At 43.9% G+C, this 22,267-nt stretch overlaps 1 protein-coding gene and 1 long non-coding RNA gene across 3 annotated transcripts in view; one reads left to right on the top strand and one right to left on the bottom strand.

Annotated features, from left to right (window-relative positions):
* The window catches only part of LHFPL2 (LHFPL tetraspan subfamily member 2), a 174,212-nt gene that overhangs the window by 104,069 nt on the left and 47,876 nt on the right, over window positions 1-22,267 (bottom strand). The gene's annotated exons all lie outside the window — the stretch shown is intronic.
* On the top strand, window positions 6,653-13,074 carry LOC147365390 (uncharacterized). Its single transcript, XR_015135509.1, has 3 exons — window positions 6,653-6,790; window positions 12,582-12,647; window positions 12,944-13,074. It is a non-coding gene; the product is annotated as an uncharacterized LOC147365390 (long non-coding RNA).

The raw sequence follows: 22,267 nt of genomic DNA, 5'->3' as shown, positions 1-22,267 counted from the left end.
GGACTGTAGCCCGCAAGGCTGCTCTGCCCATGGGATTTCCCAGGCAAGAATACTGGAGTGGGTCACCTTTTCCCCTTCTAGGGGATCTTCCAGATGCAGGAATCGAACCTGCATCTGCAGGTGGATTCTTAACCACTGAGCCACCTGGGAAGCTCTAATAGCCAAGGACTTACCAGCATATTCGACTGCAGTCAATGGTTAAACAGCAACCCCCAATTGGCTCAAACCCCACCCTCTGCTCCCACTCCCGTGTGTTAGAGGATGCCTCACTGAAATCTCCAGAAAACACTCTCTTCAGAGACATTTCTTCTGCTGCATGACTTCTGGTTCCTGTGCTCTCATTTACATGAACCCTTCACGCTGGCAGGGGACAATCCTTCCTTGAGCCAGATCTCTTGTTCCCCGTGTCTGCATTCCTCAGTCACTGAACTTTTCACTGCCTCAGAGCTCTGTGTACACTTCGGAACTGCTGACTATTCAGATCAGATCAGATCAGTCGCTCAGTCGTGTCCGACTCTTTGCGACCCCATGAATCGCAACACATCAGGCCTCCCTGTCCATCACGAACTCCCGGAGTTCACTCAGACTCACGTCCATCGAGTCAGTGATGCCATCCAGCCATCACATCCTCTGTCGTCCCCTTCTTCTCCTGCCCCCAGTCCCTCCCAGCATCAGAGTCTTTTCCAATGAGTCAACTCTTCGCATGAGGTGGCCAAAGTACTGGAGTTTCAGCTTTAGCATCATTCCTTCCAAAGAAATCCCAGGGCTGATCTCCTTCAGAAAGAGGGCAGAAAGAACCTCGGGGATGCTCTGATACAAAGCCATTGTTTTTTCGAACAGGGAACTTAAGTCCAGAGAAGTGAAGTGAGGAAAAAAATGTCTGGGTGCCAAAGCTGGGGGACAGCAAACTGCATACTCTCTCCTAATCCTGTGCTCATGCCAGGGGATTAAACACCAGGTTCCTCGGGCCCTGGGGTGCCCACCTGTGCCTCAGGCACCAGGAGACGGGAGGAGGCTGAGGGGAGACCCCAAGAACAGCTGTATTTTCTCTGTTTCATATATTAAAGTTAAACACAAGATTTCATTTGAAAGAAAGGGTTTCACTGTAAATAAACAAACATCTGGAAAACCACCACATGGCAGAGCCAACTTCAAATGAATGGAAAGTTAAAAGAGAGAAACAACTGAAAACACAGGGTCTTACTTTAATGGATGTGTCCTTTTTCAAATGGAACAAGGAAAGAAAACAGCACTAAAACCAAATGTTGTAACAGCGTTCTCTCCTTTATTTTTGCCTATGCAAGAAAACAAGACAAACAAAAGAGACAAAGAGAAGAAAGACAAAGGGAAGGTAGTATATTTTCATTTCTAGGTCCCTAGGAATGTATTAAATCCATGCTACACTGACTGGACAATTCCAAGAAACAGAGTCACACAGGACATCAGCCTTCCTAAAATTGTTAAGATAAATCTTCACTAAAAAGAATGAAATGTTTTCACAAGTTACTGGTACACACACACACACACAGACACACACACACAAAACCCTTCCAATTTTACCTTTGTTTTTCTGTCTGCTCAGCACCTTTAATGGCTTGTAACTTCTTCCATTTTTAAAGAAACTAATTCTTTTTTTTACAGATGCTCACAAGCCAATGAACAGTGTCGCTTTAAGGTGAGCAGGCGGGAGGGAGGCTCGCTCATCACCACGTGGTAGGCTAGGCTGGATGCAGTCTGCAGAAAGCAGAGGGCCCCAGGGACATTGGGAATTCATCAAGTCATCCAGAACTATGCTCACTGTGGTTTGGCATGCCACAAAACAACTTTCTGACTTTTTCATTTTCGTCATTATGGACTGACAGTGGAGCTAGATGATTTAAAAATCTTGTTTCAGACTATCTTCTTAACTTTGTAAAGTTAACAGCTTCCAAAGACAATGAACCAACCAACCTCTTCTCATTTAATAGACTGTTTAAAGCCAGCAAGCTTGATCATTTAGTAAAGCAACAGTTCCTTACAGGAAGTGCCCTCAAGCTAAACGCCGCTCTTTGGGGAGTTTGTTAATATGCTCAGGCAAGCCAGCTCTGTCAAAGCCAAGTGACCTCCCAGTGCCATCCTCTGAAAAGATCGAATGTCATCTTCTAAAAGGACTTCCTTCTTCCTCCCTCCTACTCACTCCCAAATTTCCACAAGCAACATTAGCATTCCAAGACAAATGAGAGACTCATTTCAGGGCATGGAAAAGTCAACACATTTTTAAGAAGCCAAAAGATAATGGAACAGAAGGATAAATTGGGAGATTGGAACTGACATATACACACTGCTGCTGCTGCTGCTAAGTCGCTTCAGTCGTGTCCGACTCTGAGGGACCCCATAGATGGCAGCCCACCAGGCTCCGCCATCCCTAGGATTCTCCAGGCAAGAACACTGGAGTGGGTTGCCATTTCCTTCTCCAATGCATGAAAGTGAAAAGGGAAAGTGAAGTCGCTCCGTCATGTCCGACTCTTCGAGACCCCATGGACTGCAGCAACCAGGCTCTCCCGTCCATGGGATTCTCCAGGCAAGAGTACTGGAGTGGGGTGCCATTGCCTTCTCCATATACACACTGCTATATAATAAAATAGGCAACGACTAAGAACCTGCCATATAGCACACAGAACTCTACTCAATACTCTATAGTGGCCTATATAGGAAAAGAATCTAAAAGAAAAAAAAGACCGGATATATGTATATGCATAACTGAGTCACTTTGCTGTAGACCTGAAACTAACACAACATTGTTAAATCAACTGTATTATAGTAAAAAAAATTTTTTTTAATAAATTTTTAAAAAGATAATGGAACAAAGTACTGATTTTCCTTATGTTCTAGGATATATGAATAGTAACATGAGTTGTTTTATGAACTTGGAACTCTGCAAAGTGTCATCTTGGTTAGTCCCCAAACAGACTTACTTAAGTGACCTAACGTTCATGCTCTGCTTTTGAAGATCTCTGGGACAGAAATTCCACCGTCTCCACTGGTAATCTGACTTGTGGTTTAATTTCCTTCAGAGTCAAAGGGGACTGTTGCTTTCAACTTTAAAAAAAAAAAAGTTAAGCAAGAGCTTAGCTCTTGTTAAAGATGTCATCTGAACCCTGAAACTAGTAACTGCAACAACACAGAAGTGAACAACTAAGAACCATGCTACAGGCTAAACCACACACATTGGACACGTGCCTGGGTTACAAGGATGGACTTGTTGCTTGTCGTTTTGTTGTTCTCCTTGCCCAGATGACCCTATATGCACCATGGGTCTCTGCATTCGTGACTCAAATTCACAAGTTTAAGAACCACCTCCCAGGAATCCTTTAGTACAAGGTTTCTGACATCATTACTCTCCACCTCAGCATGCTTTCTCTTAGTTGTATGTCCTATAACAAGGCAAAACTAACACCCCATCCATCGATAACATACACGAACAGTGTGCGGGCTCTGGAAAGAAACGCGTGTACAATGAAGAGGTGTCTCCTAGTCACTCTGGAAAATCATTCCCAGGCCTTCCACAGTTTTCAAATGAGAAGAAATTTGGGGTTTTGGTGTCCTTTTCCCTTTCTGTCTTTCTAAATGTCCCCTAAGCAATGTCATACTCAGGTTTCCTAAATTTCCTAAATTATTTTAAATTCCACTGAGCTATAACTCCTTGAAACAAGTCTTCTGGAGATTTTGCCCTTGGCCTCCTGGAATTTTTCAATGAAACTCTAAAGAGATGTTTACCTGACCTCAAATGCTATCCTAATGAAAGCTCTGTTTTTAATTCCTTGAACTTTTCTCTCTGTCTTTTCTTGTCATGCCCTCTGGGAAAGAAAGACAAGTAGAGTTGTTGGCTTGACCTCAACTGGCAAACACCAAGATAATCCAGTTCTAATAGTTTCTCAAGAACTTGGACAGCATCACAAAGACATTAATTATGTTCCTTCTCTGGCATGGTCGTTTGCACTTCACCTTTTTACAGGATCAATGTAAAGATAGGAATGCCAGCACATAATCTTTGTGACAAAGACATCAATCACAGAAAGAATAAAAGGAATATTACTGAGTTTTTCAAAAGCAATGAGAGAGTAGGGAAAATCTATGACCTAAGGGGCAGAAAGGAGGAGTAAGACCTCCTCCTTTTTCTTTTTTGCCAACTAGTCCAAATGAGGCTGAGTTCAGACTCTCTCTAGCAGGGTTTGGAATTGATCACCCATAACCAGGGTATGGTTGATAATTTCATTTTCTTGTAAGAAAGAAGATTCCTGGTATGGAGCTTTTGGCAGCTCCATTTCAAATTGAAACATTTATCTCTGTTTGGGAATGGCTTGGGTCATATTTATTTCAGAGGCTTCTGCCTCCACCTGGGGTACCTTCTTCTGCTAAGAGATCAAGGGGTGATATGAACAGCTTCACTTCATCATCAATTTCCTCTGGGAACCACCTTCCAGGAATCATTCAGTACAAGGCTTCCGACATCATTACTCTCCACTCCACCTTACATGCTAGGTTTCCCGTATCATGCTTTTTCTTAGCCACAGGTCCTCTAACAAGGTAAAATTATCATGAGATCCATCAGTAACATACATGAGCACTGTGAGGGCTCAGAGACTCCAGGTCCAGCTCTCTGCTACCTAGATGCTATGATTTGGGAGAGTGCTTACTCATGAAAGCTGTGTTTCGAGCAGACCGTTCTGAGAAGGTACACTTGGTATAATACTAAAGATTAACTCAAATCTCAGTACCAAAGGGTAATTTACTTCCTCCCTCTTTTTGCATCTGAGTCGCCCAGATGGTAAAGAGTCTGCCCACAAAGCAGGAGACTGGGTTTGATCCCTGGGTTGGGAAGATCCCCTGGAGAAGGGACTGGCTAACCACTCCAGTATTCTTGTCTGAAGAATTCAATGGATAGAGGAGCCAGGCAGGCTACAGTCCATGAGGTCACAAAGAGCTGGACACAACTGAGCTACTAACACTAAAAAAAAAAAAAAAAAAAAGGATGAAAACTGGCCTCAAACAAAGCAAAAAGGCTTATGAAGGGTCCCAACTTCAGCGATTTTGCCATTTTTACTCTCTGGCCATTTCCCGGTACCATGGGTCAAAACAGAGCAACGACTCGAGCCACAGCTGGAATAATTTCAGATTTCAGCACCGAGCCAAGTTGAAATGCCTACCATGATGCGTAACTTACACTGGCTAACTGAGTGGACTGATTTTTAGGATTCTTAAAAAATTGCTCTTAAAAAAATCTCATTTAACACTTTATTTATGTTCCAGCTTAGCATATCTAATCAAGGACTGTGACAGGGATCTTCAGGTGAAGTAAAAGATCAGGTAAGTCCCTGAAGCTTCCTCATCTGTAATAATCAGAAGGAAGATGCTGGTTGAGAAACCCATTCCATTAGCAATAACAGGAAAGGAGATGGCAAATAACTCAATGGTTTTCAACTTTTTTGTTCATCTTTATCTAGCTCAACTCAAACTGGCTACTTCTTTATCCCTGGGTCACTTTGCATGAACAGAAGCCCTACAATTAAAAATAAGGGAACTTATTTTATCCCCATTCCATTCAAATTTTCATTTATTCTGTCTTATCAATGGCTTAGTTTTTCATTCTCTTTTTTCTCTGAAAGGAATGACAGTTTTAAAAATGGCTTTTCTTCTAGAAGATAAATAAGAGATCTTTAGTCTTAGTTTATGTTGACATGATCCAGCCCAAATGATTCTGAACTCTTGGCAAGCAGTTAAGAAGGGCGACTTTGAAAAAGGAGATGGCATTTTAAGCTCAAGGAGATTTCAGCTGGGGAGGGCGAAGCTGATCAGTTTAGGATTTTCATAAAATTTAGATTAATACTGAAAAACTAGGAATAGAGCCTCCTATATTCTTTCCACTTCCCATAAGTAAATGAGAAAGAAAAGACAGCCAGGATGAAAAACTTCTTGAGAAGGTAAAAAGAACAGTAGCGTTTGTCAGGAAGTACTCCTCGTTGACAATGCAAATGAGGGAAGCAGTGTGACCTCAGCTCTTAGGTCCTCCTGTGGGCCTGTCTGTATCTGTTTCTAGGAAACGAGACAAGATGATAATGTATTCACTCCCGGCTAAGCGACACACAAGGATATAAAGCATTTGGTTCTGCTTGGGACAAAAATGTTCCATAAATCTTTCAAGGATGAACTAAAAGCTTAGCTCTGGACAGAGACTATGGGTACCACTGGCCTTAGAAAGGCAGGAGGGTGAGCAAGAACCAGAGGCCCAGCTGTCTCCATGGTTTGATGAGGTAGAAGAATCTTGAAAGTTTGAACCTGAGGGTATGTGGAATGAATAGGAAACAGATGATGAAAGAGGTGCTAAAGCTGCGATCCCTGGAGACTAGCCCCCAGGAAACCACTGTGGGTGTGTGCAGTACCAGAGGGTCAGGAGTAAGTAAGTGTTCTGCGTAGAAACATCCCAGCCATGCATCAAGGGAGACAGAATCTTCCAGAACTCAAACCTCAAGAGCACTGAGGACCTCAGCGGTAACAACAAACCTCCTCCTTCTCATCACGGACGAACTGAGCCCTTGCATTCGTCTCCCTGGATCGCTTACAACAATCACAGAGACAGGCTATCGACTCCATGCTACAGATAGGGCCTGCAGTCAGACCCTTCTCACACGAGCTCCCAGTGTCAGAGCTTCAAGTGGAAGGGATGGCAAGGCCATTTTCATCTGAGGCTGTACCTCTCTGAAGGACCTACGGAGGAGGAACCGCATCAACTCTGGAGTGCAGACTCTTGGGGGTAAGTACCGGCTTCACTATTTGCAGTGTGGGGACATAATTACCACGTGCCGCCAAAAGCTGCCCTTTCAGTCTCCTTTCCCTGGGGCAAGTGACTCAAACCTCTAAGAGCTCTGCTGTTCCTAACACGGGCTCATCAACGTGCCACCTCACTGGGCGGCTGTGAGGATTAAGTGAGACGGTTTCGTAACAATGAAGCAGCAGGCAAGTACTGGAGGTGGCTGTTCCGTGTTATCCCTTGAGTCTCACGCTGCCTCATTTACAGAAGAGGGCTACCCCACCTGGCTTTGCAGAAGCCCTGACCGTAACAGAGGAACCGCAGTGTCTGAACGCAGGATCTGCAGCCCAGGGCACGCAGCTTCCCAGAGCTGGTGTGCTTCTGGCGCCTCAGCCTGTCTCTGCTTCCTCGGTCACCACAAAACGGTTACACACTGGGGCAGTCAAGCCTGCGAAGAGACTCCCACTCGGAGTGTGTAAGTGTTCCAGGGGGGAGCCTGTGCAAGGCCCCATCCTCCCTGGCTCCTCTCCCCAACAGAGCAGGCAGACACATTCAATAAAGCAATCGTAGAAACGTCCAGATTTTATACGGGAAAAAAAAAAACAAGTTGATCCTTAAATTCTATTCCACCACTCGGTTTAGGGTTCTCCACTTACTAATCTAGGATAAACTGTGTTTTCCAGCAATTACTATTTGAAACGCTCTAGAAAAGGGTGTTTCAATATAACAAGAATGAGAATATCCTTTTTAGATATACTAAGACTTAGAATATTCTTTTTAATCGTTTTTGTTGACTAATGAACACTTCAAATTTTTTAACTCAGTAAGCTTACCTCTTTATTGGAGATAAGGAGAAACCTAGCAGCTTTTGCTTCAAAAAGAACAACTGCTAGTTTATTATAATTACACCTTATCCTTTTGATCTTGACCTTCATTAATAATAAAATAAAGGTATTTCTGACAGTCATTAAAGTCCATGCCATTTGAACTGTGGAAAAGAAATATTAAACAAGGCAAGGCTGAATACTTTGAACTTCACTAACAACAGGACAATGTCTACTGCACAGCCAATTTAAGTTGGCCATAGAGACTCATGGTAGAAAGTGAGGAGGAGCTGAGGAGCCTCCTGATGAAAGCGAAAGAGGAGAGCAAAAAAGCTGGCTTAAAACTCAACATTCAAAAAATGAATATCATGGCATCTGGGCCCATCACTTCATGGGAAATAGATGGGGCAACAATAGAAACAGTGACAGACTTTCTTTCTTGGGCTCCAAAATCACTGATATGGTAACTGCAGCCATGAATGAAAAGATGCTTGCTCCTAGGAAGAAAAGCTATGATCAACCTAGACAGCATATTAAAAAGCAGAGACATTACTTTGCCAACAAAGGTCTGTCTAGTTAAAGCTATGGGTTTTCCAGTAGTCATGTACAGATGTGAGAGTTGGACCATAAAGAAAGCTGAGCGCTGAAGAATTGATGCTTTTGAACTGTGGTGTTGGAGAAGACTCTTGAGAATCCCTTGGACTGCAAGGAGATCCAACCAGTCCATCCTAAAGGAGATCAGTCCTGAATATTCATTGGAAGGACTGATGCTGAAGCTGAAACTCCAATACTTTGGCCACCTGATGCAAAGAACTGACTCATTAGAAAACACCCTGATGCTGGGAAAGGCTGAAGGCAGGAGGAGAAGATGACAGAGGATGAGATGGTTGGATGGCATCACCGACTCAATGGACATCAGATTCTGGGAGTTGGTGATGGACAGGGAGGCCTGGCGTGCTGCAGTCCATGGGGTCGCAAAGAGTCGGACACGACTGAGCGACTGAACTGAACTGATAGAGACTCAGGTGGCACTAGTGGTAAGGAATCCACCTGCCAATCCACAGGTTGGATCCCTGGGTTGGGAAGATCCCCTGGAGTAGGAAATGGCTCCCCACTCCAGTATCCTTGCCTGGGAAATTCCATGGGCAGAGAAGCCTAGTGGGCTATAGTCCTTGGGGTTGCAGAGTTGGACACAACTGAGCACACAGAGACTCACACTTTCCACAGTCTATCTGCTGGCATGGTTGATGCCTGTTGGCAAAGCAGTCACGTCGAGTCTTCTTATTAAACAGGACAAAGGGATGACAGTGTTAGGCGCTGTGAGCTAGCTGTTATGGAAGAGTTCTCCCACTGGTAAGGGTCTGTGGGCCGGGAATAAGGGACATAACAGGAAAAGATCACCAGAAAATGCTGACACCTCTGCTCAACTTCCCACACCTCCTGGTCACAGGGACTCAGGCCTGAATCCTGAACACTCTGGGTCCACATGTAAGCTATTATGAGTAACTGTGCTTGAAATTTAATGCCACATCTGCTCTTCCGCAGCCTTTGGAAGTCTTACGAATTTCTCTGACAACTGTTTGCAAAGGCCATAATCACAGGCATCTGAAACTGGATCTCCAGCTACAGGGTAGAACACCACATAATTCCAAAAGGCTCCTGGCCCAACCATATTTGGTTTCTTGTCTCTCTTGCTTTCTTTAAAATTGCGCTGAGCCTTCAATTTGCAGAAAGCGTGATTAGCATGGGAAGAAGGCGGCCCGTACCATCCTCACCACACAGGCCCCTTATCATCTCCCTTCTGGTTGCAGCAGGAGGCAACCGGGGCTCACAGCAAGTGCTCACAGCAACCTGCTCCAGGGCTGCTCCTCCACGACAGCTCCGGAATCCAGGAGGCAGCCTGAGGAGGCACCCTAGCCAGGGGACCAGAAGACAGATTGCATCGGTCCTTCCCAGCCCTTCCACTTGGGTTGCTCAGAAGCGGTGTGGTTCTGAGGCTGACGTGCCCTTTCTAATTATGCTGGCCACTGACAATGCGACAGTGACATGTGACACTTTGAACAATGCATGCAACCTCCCTGAGTCTGTTCCGTATTTGAAACATTTAACAGCATTCACTTATTAAAAGGATTTCTGCACTGATCTACCTTCATCCTGTAAACACAAGATTATCAAGCAGGAAGCGTTCTTGCACCAATTCAGCCACGGACGGATTCAGTGACACTGAGCAAGTCATCAGTCTTCTAACCCCATTTCTAGCCCTCTCCTATTTTTCCTTATGAGGAAGAAACATAACAAGGTACAGAGAAGTGTTCCTTAAAGGATGAGGTGCTGTTATCAGTGTCTCATTGTCCTCTTTGGAAGCTCCGTTCTGACAGTTAAGAGCTCTGGAGCCAGACTGGCAGAGTTAATTCAAGTTATGGAACCACTCTCACCTCACTTTTCTCATCTGTAAAGTGGTGATGAAACAGCCCCTATTTCTGAATTACTGAATTAGATGGGGAAATGTAAAGAAAGCTCTTAGTCCAGAAACAATAAAAGGTGCCCAAGGTGAGTCACTCTCATTATCCTGTCATTAGCCTTGCCTTCTTTCCTGATTTCATCAGGCACCTTTCAAAATACAGAACCTTTTTTAAAGTATTCAACTTCGGTGCGCTAAGGGAAGAGGAGGCACTAATAATGATCATTGCATCGGCCACCTCATTTCATGCCCTGAAACCAACACACACTGCATATTTCAGTATCCCTTTTCATCTTTAGTCCAGAAAGGTCAAGTGGCTATTAGGTGGCAACCAGGATGCGAAGTCAGACCCGAGTGGCCCTGACCATGCTTTCCATTGCACTGTTTCCATATGCATACAAAACGGGAGTGTAATAAAGGTTTCCCTAAAAAATGACCAAGTCACCTAATTCATACGGGCAGTGCGGTTCAAAGGCTATAGTGAAAAACAGCTTTAGATTTGGACTTCAGCAGTCAAGGCACAGCTCAGCTGGTACCTAGTCCTGACCTGCCTCCCAGGCCCTCCTTTACTGCAGGAGGTGGTGAGTGCTGAGCAGAGACCTCCGTGGCACACTCTGCCCAGCCTGTGCAGACTCGGCAGTCGCACACCTGCTGGTTCCTGCCTGTCTTCTCCAAGTTCACCTCACGTGCCCAAGGCTCCAGCTGACACCCAGCCTGGAGTGGCACACAAAGTTGTCAGCTGAATGGATGCAGGAATCCTGGCCATCTGTGTAGCCCCCGTCATACCAAAGACGTGTTGATTTGACAATCATGAGAGGTTAAAAGGGTCCAGAATTAAACCCAGCCCCTGCAGGGTGTCATGGCGGAATATAACCTGTGTAGTTTGCAAGATCACACCTCACAAAGAGCATTTCATAATTCTATGTAGTTAGAAAGACAGCTAACCAAAATATATTTATACAGTTATCAAATTTGGCTTGTCGTGTCTGCTATGAAATGCTCTTGCAGCGTTATATTAGGCTGGTGCAAAAGTAATCTGCCGTTCTGCGTTGTTGAAATTCGCCATTTAATATTGGAATATATTCTTAAATAAATATGGTTAGGTTATACATCATTTTAAAGCTCATTTCTTGCTTTATGTTTTTTGCTAATGACATAATTTGCTACTTATTTTGTATGTATTTTAGACTATGGAAACGATGCTAGGCAAAAAGCAAATTTGAGCGATTTCCTTATTGGAGTTCAAAACGGATTGTAAAGCAGCAGAGACAACTTGCAACATCAACAATACATTTGGCCCAGGAACTGCTAATGAACGTATGGTGCAGTGGTGGTTCAGGAAGTTTTGCAAAGGAGACGAGCACCTTGAAGATGAGTGTAATGGCCGGCCATCAGAAGTTGACAACAACCAACTGAGAGCCATCATCGAAGCTGATTCTCTTACAACTATACAAGAAGTTGCCAAAAAACTCAGTGTTGACTATCATGGTCATTCAGCCTTTGAAGCAAATTAGAGAGGTGAAAACGTTTGATAAGTGGGTGCCTCATGAGCTGACCAAAAATCAAAAAAATCATTTGAAGTGTCGTATTCTTACTAGATGCAACAACAGCAAACCGTTTCTTGATTGGATTATGACATGTGACAAAAATGGGATTTTATACAATAACCAGCTCAGTGGTTGAACCAAGAAACTCCAAAGCACTTCTCAAAGCCAAACTTGCACCAAAAAAAGGTCATGGTCACTGTTTGGTCATCTGCTGCTGGTCTGATCCATGAAAGCTTTCTGAATCCCAGTGAAACCATTACATATGAGAAGTATGCTCAGCACATTGATGAGATGCACGGAGAAGGGAATGGCTACCCACTCCAGTATTCTTGCCTGAGGAATTCTATGGACAGAGGAGTCTGGTGGGCTACAGTCCATGGGGTCGCAAAGAGCGGATACAACTGAGCAACTTTTACTCACTCTTTCACAGAAAACTGCAACGCCTGCGACCAGCAGTGGTCAACAGAAAGGGGCCGATTTTTCTCCACAACAACCCCTAACCACATGTCACACAACCGATGCTTCAAAAATTGAACAAACTGGGCTATGAAATTTTGTCTCACCCGCCATATTCACCTGACCTCTTGCCAACCGACTACTACTTCCTCAAGCATCTCGAGAACTTTTTGAAGGAAAAACTCTTCTGCAGCCAGCAGGAGGCAGAAGATGCTTTCCAAAATTTCCCTGAATCCGAAACACGAATTTTTAAGCTATAGGAATGAACAAACTTATTTCTCATTGGCAAAAATGTGTTGATTGTAATCGTTCTTATTTTGATTTAAAAAGATGTGTTTCAGCCTATTTATAAGGGTGAATTGATTTAGAAGGCTGAATTTAAATTGATTTAAAATTTAAAATTCAACATCCGAAACCACAATTACATTTGCACCAACCTAATACAAATGCACAAACTTCACACAGATGGCGGTATTATATCTAGTACCACATTTTTTTTTTGGCAGGGGGAAGAAGGATAGTCCAGGAAGTCCCAGTCAATGATAACAAAACATTGAGCAATACTTTTAAAGGTATGTTATAATGAAAGGTTATTTTTGGATCATCATGTTTCCTTTTGACAAGTACCTGGCAAGAGAGCAAATACGAACTTACATAAAGGTATTAACTGATAATACAAGTAAAACAAAATCCAAGTTCTTTCTAATGTACTTAGCCCCTCAGTTTACTGTGCTCTTGGTTTTCATTTTTACTGACTATATAGGGTTCATTTTTCCCTTCTCACTTCATACATTTTTACAACTAATAAATACTGCAAGCAAAGTTTCTATCAAAGGAAGTTTCGAGTGTGTTATTTTTTCTTTTCCAGTCTTCAATTGGGTCTCCCTCCTGAAAGACTGAGAGTCACAGAGACAGACAACTGCCTCCTGACATTTAAATGAAGCATTGCTGGACAGTTGCTTTTTAAACATCTATAAAGCTCACCCTCGGATTTAATAAAGATCAATACATTTCTGTAAAAAAAAAAAAATACATGAAATAAGTTTACACTTCACTAAACATTCAAATAAAACCAAGAAATAGCTATATCCATGCTGGAACATTGAGTATTACCAAAATTATGAAGAACGTAAGGTCATGATAATCCCAGAAAAATTTCATACAAATGAAGAATGCAGATTCTGCCTTATGCTATCTCAGGTTTAGAGCTAAGAAGGCTTCCTAGTCTCTTAAGCCTTTGATCTATTTTAGGATCTCTGACCCTTTATTCCTGGGAGTTAATGACACTTCTGAGTACTGCTGCTGCTGCTAAGTTGCTTCAGTCGTGTCCGACTCTGTGCGACCCCAGAGACGGTAGCCCACCACGCTCCCCCATCCCTGGGATTCTCCAGGCAAGAACACTGGAGTGGGTTGCCATTTCCTTCTCCAATGCCTGAAAGTGAAAAGTGAAAGGGAAGTCGCTCAGTCTTGTCCAACTCTTTGCGACCCCACAGACTGCAGCCTACCAGGCTTCTCTGTCCATGGGATTTTCCAGGCAAGAGTACCGGATTGAGTTGCCATTGCCTTTTCCGAAACAATTATGTCTCGATGCCAACCTAGTGACACATTTAATGTGCTAGTTTGTGGTGGAAGGGGTAAATCTCATTGACAGTTTTTCATAAAGGGGATTCCCTGCTGGCTCAGCAGTAAGAATCTGCCTGCCAAAGCCAGTGACATGGGTTCAATCCCTGGGTCGGGAAGATCCCCTTGAAAAGGAAATGGCAATCCACTCCAGTATTCTTGCATGGGAAATTCCATGAACAGAGGAGCTTTGCAGGCTACAGTCCATGGGATCACAGTCAGACACAACTCAGCAACTAAATAACAATTTTTCAAAACAACCACCTCATATACAGCCCCTGTCCATAAAGAGACTCTGCAGAAGTCAGACATCCACAGTTGGTATGTACGTCCAAGTTCCTCACAGAAGGGAATTCAGATGACATAAACCCCAAAACTCTGTCTGTTCCCATGACCAAGCAACAGACAAAATGCAAGGAACAAGAGGAAGCAGTTGACCTACAAGGGCCTGAACATTTTTCCCTCTGCAGCTTTTGAAACAGTTTACAGTTTCTTTATCTTTATTAGGACATTTTCCTCATCAAATTAATGACTCACTAAACAAAAGACTTACTAAAATGTTTACAGTTGGGAAAAAACTGTCTGTTAAGGCTCCAGCAGAAAAGACAAGTCATAATTCGTCATTGCTTTTCAATGAAATCATCTGGGAAAGGCAGAGCTGAAGAGCTGGGATAGAAACACAGGATAACAACTTGCAATTCAACGGAAATTCTGAGACCAATGCAAAGAAAATGCCTGCAAATCCTTTTGGCCCTATAATCCATCCCATCATCATCTCCACCCTCCCACCTATACAGAGCTCTTTCTGACAAGTGTCAAACACAGACATTCTTTTGGAATAATTGGCATTGTTAAAACCAAGTCCTTTGGAAGGTAAGTGAAGGGCATATAAGGTACTGAAGACTTGGTCTTGTGAGGATATAAAGGAACAAATAGTGGAGGTGACGAATAGATTCAAGGGATTAGATCTGGTAGACAGAGTGCCTCAAGAACTATGGATGGAGGTTCCTAACATTGTATAGGAGGTGGTGACCAAAACCATCCCCAAGAAAAAGAAATCCAAGAAGGGACAGTGGTTGTCTGAGGCCTTACAAATAGCTGAGAAAAGAAGAGAAGCCAAAGGCAAAGGAGAAAGGGAAAAATATACCCAACTGAATGCAAAATTTCAAAGAATAGCAATGAGAGATAAGGAAGATTTCTTGGAAAAGAAAATGGCAACCCACTCCAGTATTCTTGCCTAGATAATCCCATGGACAGAGGAGCCTGGTAGGCTACAGTCCATGGGGTCACAAAGAGTCGAACAGGACTGAGCGACTTCACTTCACAGACCTATAGTTAGAGGCCAAAGGGAAGATGCCATTGCGGTGGTAGCATTCCAGCCAGGGAACTCTGGAAGAAACCAGAAGAACCAGAGATGGTGAGGCATTCGGGCCCAGTAGTTCAAGAAGGATGGGGGGTACCTCCAGCAAGGAGAGAGAGGATGAATGCCTCATGCGGCAGAAGGAAGCCTCTGCAAGCTGCAGCCAGCTGTGTGGAGGGGATTCCTCTCACTGAAGACACACTGATAATTCTGTAAAGAGCTAACCTGGGTTTATCTCCTGGGTGGTTTATAGTTCTCCAGGTAAACAGCATGAATTCTCTGCTCTGTGGGGGGAGTGACTCTTCTCCCCCTTTTTCTCTAACAAAGTTTCACAGTTGTGTGGCCAAGAGACTCCGCCCTCTCTTTTTTAACATCTTTCACTTCTTCCCTTCTAATTTCATCTACATTAAATCCTCAACTTAATGAAAAATCCAAGTACACAGAAACACACACTTAGCCGGATTACTCCAGACAATTGGGTGGCTATTCTTTCTGAATTTCAAAAAAGATTCGAAGCTGTATAAACAGAGGTTCCTTTACACAATCAGTCAAAACAGAATCTACTCCTGGGTCCTTGCTGTTCCATCAGAACAAGAACCGATATTCACAGCAAGATTCACTGCGATAGCCAAAAGGTGCAGGCAACCCAGCAGTCCACTGAGAGATGAATGAACAAATAAAATGTGGTTCACACACACAATACACACAATGGAATATTGTTCAGCCTTAAAAAGGAAGGAAATTCTGACATATGCTACAATATGGATGAACTACGGGGACGTGAACCGTGAACTTCCAGATGTTCAAGCTGGATTTAGAAAAGCCAGAGGAACCAGAGATCAAATTGCCAACATCCGTTGGATCATCAAAAGAAAAGCAAGAGAATACCAGAAAAACATCTACTTCTGCTTTATTGACTCTGCCAAAGCCTCTGACTGTGTGGATCACAACAAACTGTGGAAAATTCTTAAAGAGATGAGAATACCAGACCACCTGACCTGCCTCTTGAGAAATCCATATGCAGCTCTTCCTTTACAGAATTATCAGACATGGACATGGAACAACAGACTGGTTCCAAATCAGGAAAGGAGTACATCAAGGCTGTATATTGTCACCCTGCTTATTTAACTTATATGCAGAGTACATTATGAGAAATGTTGGGCTGGATGAAGCACAAGCTGGAATCAAGATTGCCGGGAGAAATATCAATAACCTCAGATATGTAGATGATGCTACCCTTATGGCAGAAAGCGAAGAACTAAAGAGCCTCTTGATGAGAGTGAAAGAGGAGAGTGAAAAAGTTGGCTTAAAGCTCAACATTCGGAAAACTAAGATCATGGCATCTGGTCCCATCACTTCGTGGCAAATAGATGGGGAAACAATGGAAACAGCGAGAGACTATTTTTTTGGGGCTCCAAAATCACTGCAGATGGTGACTGCAGCCATGAAATTAAAAGATGCTTGTTCCTTGGAAGAAAAGCTATGACCAGCCTAGATAGCATATTAAAAAGCAGAGACATTACTTTGCCAACAAAGGTCTGTCTAGTCAACGCTGTGGTTTTTCCAGTAGTCATGTACAGATGTGAGAGTTGGACTATAAAGAAAGCTGAACACTGAAGAATTGATGCTTTTGAACTGTAGTGTTGGAGAAGACTCTTGAGAGTCCCTTGGACTGCAAGGAGATCCAACCAGTCAATCCTAAAAGAAGTCAGTACTGAATATTCATTGGAGGACTGATGCTGAAGCTAAAACTCCAATACTTTGGCCAAAGTAAGTTCCAGGAGTTGGTGATGGACAGGGAAGCCTGGCGTGCTGCATGCAGTTCATGGGGACGCAAAGAGTTGGACACGACTGAGTGACTGAACTCAACTGATAAGGACATTATTAAATGAAATAAGCAAGTCACAAAGGGACACCATAAGATTCCTCTTATACAAGGTCTCTAGAGTAGTCCAATCTCAGAGACAGAAAGCAGAAGGGTGGTTGGCTTGGGCTGGGGAGACAAGGAATGGGGGGGGCTCCCATTTAAGGGTACAGAGTATCTGTTTCACAAGATGAATGAGTTCTGGAGATTGGTGGTGATGATTCAGTTCAGTGCAGTCGCTCAGTCGTGTCCAACTCTTTGCGACCCCATGAATCGCAGCACGCCAGGCCTCCCTGTCTATCACCAACTCCTGGAGTTCACTCAAACTGTCCATCGAGTCAGTGATGTCATCCAGCCATCTCATCCTCTGTCATCCCCTTCTCCTCCTGCCCCCAATCCCTCCCAGCATCAGGGTCTTTTCCAATGAGTCAACTCTTCGCATGAGGTGGCCAAGTACTGGAGTTTCAGCTTTAGCATCATTCCTTCCAAAGAACACCCAGGGCTGATCTCCTTCAGAATGGACTGGCAGTCCAAGGTGATGATTACTGAACCAAAAAAAAAATGGATGGATGTGATGCCACTTAAAAAATGTTAAGATGGTTAATTTTATGTTACATGTTTGTTTGTTTGTTTACCACAATTAAAAATAAAACAAACACCAACACAACCAGGTTTCCACAGCTGGTTTTGGCATTTGCGGCATAACCTTCCGTCGCTGAAGGTTTCTGGCTGGGAGGGGCATTCCTCAGTACTGCCAGGTCCCCACCAGCCTCTGGCAGTTACGTGGGGCTGAAGGAGCTGCCCAGGGAGCCGGGCCACCGCTCTTCCCAGGGAGTCCTTTCCCAGAAACCGTTTCTGCAGCAGGAATGCCTGACTCACTTCCCTTCCTCATGGAAATCAGACGAGAACTCTTTCATGGCCCTCAACAGAGTGGGTAATAAGATCTCAGGTTCCCTGAATAAGGAAGGGGGAAGAGCTGAAGTCAAGAGCCCAGGGCCCTAGGACCCTGGTGATGCAGCGTCGGGCCCGGGAACTCCAAGGCCACTGCCTCCCCCAGGCGACTTTACCCCGAGGTCCCGTAACAACAGCGCTTCCATGATTAAATGCTTAAAAAAATAATCGCTCTATAAGGTTCTCACAGACTTGGTCCTCACCTCAAGGAGGTCATAGTTCATGACACACCATGGTGTGCACACGAGCTGAAACGTCCAGACGACACACCGGGGCATGCGGTGTTTGATGGGCCGTGATGTACTGATGGCACGTGTGGTAGAGGTTGAGGACGCACACATTTGGGGAGAACAGGCAACCGAGCCAGAGACCAGACAGACCAAGGATGAGCAGAAGAACATGGGAGCATGGTCCAGGAGGTCAAGGCTGGACCGCAGTCAAGGGGGCGTCCGTCAGTAGCTGGCTGTTCACGACCCTCCCTGGTCCGAAGCAGTCTCATGAACTGACCCAAGGCCCCATGTTTGATGAGGCAAGAAAAGAGAGATGGAAATGATCTCTCATTCTAACCGAACCTCAGGATAATATACAAGAATAGCAAATACTCTCACACTGCTTACTATGAGCTGTTAACACTTTATAGATACTAATTTATTTGAGGCTCAGAACCATAGGCACTGTCTTAGCCACGGATGGAGAAAGGAAGACATAAAAAGGCTAAGGATCTTGCCCAAGATTTAAGAGCTAGAGAGTGTGAGACTCGGGCACTGTCCTTGCTCTTAATCATTATGCTATCCTGCTCCTCTGCAAGGAGACAAGGAGAGAGGCTGGTGGATGCACAACACGAGGTGGCGTGGCAGCTCTGCCCCCTCTTCTTTACGGGCCGAGGCAATAGAGCTTTTGGTTGAGACACACTCCCAGTCACATCAGCATGGGTGAAATGTCAACTCTTATAGCTCTTACTTACTAGCATGTGGCCTTGGGCATAATTAACCTCTCTGAGAAGAAGCTATTTACTGTACCTATAATTTATGCTGTCTAGTGTATCTGTGAGGATTAAATGAAGCTCCTGGCATATACCCAACAGATAGAAGCTATTATTTGACCAGCTGAAGGCTCTCAAAACAAGCATCTGACATACAGTCACCATCTAATAAATAAATCAAAATATGGTAACAAAGTAATAAAGGCTGTAAGTCTACAATGGGATGCGACAGTGAGTTCATAGCCACAGGGCTACAAATCTTCAACGGCTCCTACACCACACTGCTTGGGGAGAGATTTCATCATTTCTCTGAAGTGTTCCCCTGGGACAGTTAAAAACCAAGACAAGACAACAGAGACAAGTTTAGAAGTTAGCAGAATGTTTTATTTAAAAACAAAATGCAAGGGTTGAAGATGATTTTTAAAGCCACATTTTACAAAAGTCTTAGTTTGATTCTAACATTCCACAATTACTAAATCACCTATAGAAGATGGACAGCCTCCAATAACCAAAGAAAGAACATAATTGCACATCGTATCCCAAAGTGCAGAGAGAAACCATCTGATGAGGTTAACCTTTGGAACTGGAATGAGCACTGTGTTCCCCCTTAGAGTGGAGCCTGATCACAGGTACCTGGTCCGCCCATCCTCAGAGTGAATGGCTCTTTCTCAGTCACCAGATAGCCACCTTTGTACCCAGCACGTTCTGAACTCACAATCAGGAATGTAACCACAGGACTTCACTGGTGGTCCAGTGGTTAAGAATCTGCTTGTGGCTTCAGGGGACAAGAGTCTGATGCCGGGTCCAGGAAGACTCCATGTGCCACTGGGCAACTAAGCCCGTGTGCCACAATTACTGAAGTTTGCACCTAGAGCCTGGGAGCCATAACTAGAGAAACCCATGTACTGCAACTAGGAAAAAGCCTGTGTGCAGCAACAAAGACTCAGCACAGCCAAATATAAAAATAAAGGAATAAAAATATTTTTTAAAAAAGAATGTAAGCACAGCCGGCAGTGCCACCACCACATTCACGGATGGACAGCTGCCAAGACCACTTCAAAGCAGGATCTAAGGTAAAACAACACGTCAGATGAGTTCCGTGTGGACACCCCACCCTGGTCAGCACGCAGGGATTCTCCTTCCTGGAGACAGATCTTATTTTTACAACAGGGTTTTCTATTTTCCTTGCAGACTGCTTCAACTGTAAGAACACAAACCAAACATCTGAAATAATGAGTCACCTACTGGCTTGAATCCGAAGCACCAGGTCAAATGCAGTTGAAGCCACGTCAGTGCCTGAAGCAACTCGAGTGCAGCAAGTGGACGGATTTCTGCCGTCTGGAATCTGCACACTCTTTCTATCGTGATGGATGATGTCTCAGTAACGAGAGGCATGCCGAGCAGTCCTGGCCGTTCAGGATGGCATCAGGACAATCTATGGCATTCCTTCTCTCTGAAATTGCCTCTCTTTCCTTAGAGGAGATTCCAGACCACGAAAAACCGGAAAAGAAACTCAAAATCAAATAACATTATTTTTCCCTTAAAAGCACCTCTGGGCAAGGGCAGCCTGAAGGAAAGATAGGTTTAAATTACCAGTCATGGTATTAATTAATAGCACTCTGGATCTGTGAATTTAAGCTAAATTTATTCTTAATTATATTAGATAATAAAGATGAAACTTTCCTTCATCACCTTTTTTGTTTTTTAAATGGCATTCTCAATTCTCCAGCTATTCTGGGCTGAAAAAACAGGTCATAAGCATTATAATAAATTACAAGCAACTTCATATGACATCCAAATTATACACTGCTTTTCCTTCACTATCATCATAACGTCTACATTTAAAGGCATTTGAAATTGAATTGAAAAGATGTGCAGCTACAAGATTACTTCCCAAGGGAGAAGGCTGGGCTTCCAGGACTCACAGGCCAGCTTAAGATAACCTGATCTGTGCATTAGACGCCCAGTGGTGTCCAACTCTTTTTGACCCCATGGACTGTCGAGCACCAGATTCCTCTGTCCATGGGACTCTCCAGGCAAGAACAATGGAGTGGGCTGCCATGCCCTTCTCCAGGGGATCTTCCCAACCCAGGGACTGAACCCAGGTCTCCCGCATTGCAGGCGGATTCTTTACCATCTGAGCCACCAGGGAAGCCCTAGCTGGCATCATTTCACAGGAGGTGAGAAGCACTCAGAAGACGACCTCTCAGAGAGATTTAGATGCTGCTGAGTAAGACAGTGAGGCATGCAGGCACGCAAGGAATGAGTGATTAACATTTGAATGAAGTAACCCTGGAAATGAGAAGTCTGAAGACTGTTTTTCATGAGTTTCACAGTGCCAGGTTTTCCATTACACATGAGTTGGTCTTATCTCTTCTAAAATACAGCAGAAATGTAATCAAGAGAAACAGTAAAATCACTGATTTTCCTTGGGCAATCCTTGACAGTCTTATCTAATCACTCGGTACATAAAAATGTCCAGTATAGCCATGTCTCAACTGTCCAGAAGTCAGGCCCTCAGAGCCTGACTATTCAGACCTCAGCTAAGAATCCAAAGGAGAAAGAGCCTCTGAGCAGGAAAACACTCAGCTGGTCAACAAACCATATTCAGACGCTCAAGTGAAGTGAGGTGAGGTGAAGTGAAAGTCTCTGAGTCGTGTCTGACTCTTTGTGATCCCATGGACTATACAGTCCATGGAATTCTCCAGGCCAGAATACGGGAGTGGGTAGCTGTTCCCTTCTCCAGGGGATCTTCCCAACCCAGGGATCGAATCCAGGTCTCCCGTATTGTGGGCAGATTCTTTACCAGCTAAGCCACCAGGGAAGCCCATATTCAGAGGCTGCTAGGATATAATTTATAAATTAAGCATCCAGAAAAGACAAAGACCTCTTTTTCTGACAGTGCGGATAGTTTCTTCTGTTCAAGTTTCTGCCTTCTTCCCATGAAAACACAAAAATTGACTCTAAGTTGTCCATACTCCACAGTCTGTAAAACTCATATGAAAGCAAAATTCAAACATTTAAAAGGAAACTCAATTTGTAAGTACTGAAATAAATAAATCACAAGGTATTGTCTAACATATTAAACATGATAACTGTCTGAGCAAAACAAGCTGCCAAGCCCAGTTCTCAGAATTACCCGTGGGACTTGGAAAACTCAAGACACTCCTGCAGCACCCTGGAAATGAGGTGGGCCTGGTGTAGAGACAGAGATGCCCTTCCCATGCATGGCTTTTCACTCCCTGAGTATCCTCGGGTATCTCACGTCCCTCCCCCGTGTTTCCTCAATTCTGAAACAGAAGCACTTTTGCTTCCAAATTATAATCTAGTTAGTTCTCTTCCAGCCCAACAGATATAATATTTTTCAATTTTCTCCCAAACTCAGAGTTTTCCCGACTTTAGGAAATGTACATCA

Source organism: Bos grunniens, chromosome 10 (assembly GCF_055505025.1).
Source record: "Bos grunniens cultivar Pamir isolate PY7600 chromosome 10, Bosgru_T2T1.0, whole genome shotgun sequence".
Lineage (NCBI taxonomy): Eukaryota > Metazoa > Chordata > Mammalia > Artiodactyla > Bovidae > Bos > Bos grunniens.
Note: the sequence above shows the minus strand (reverse complement) of the source record. Positions and strands in the feature narration are given on the sequence as shown.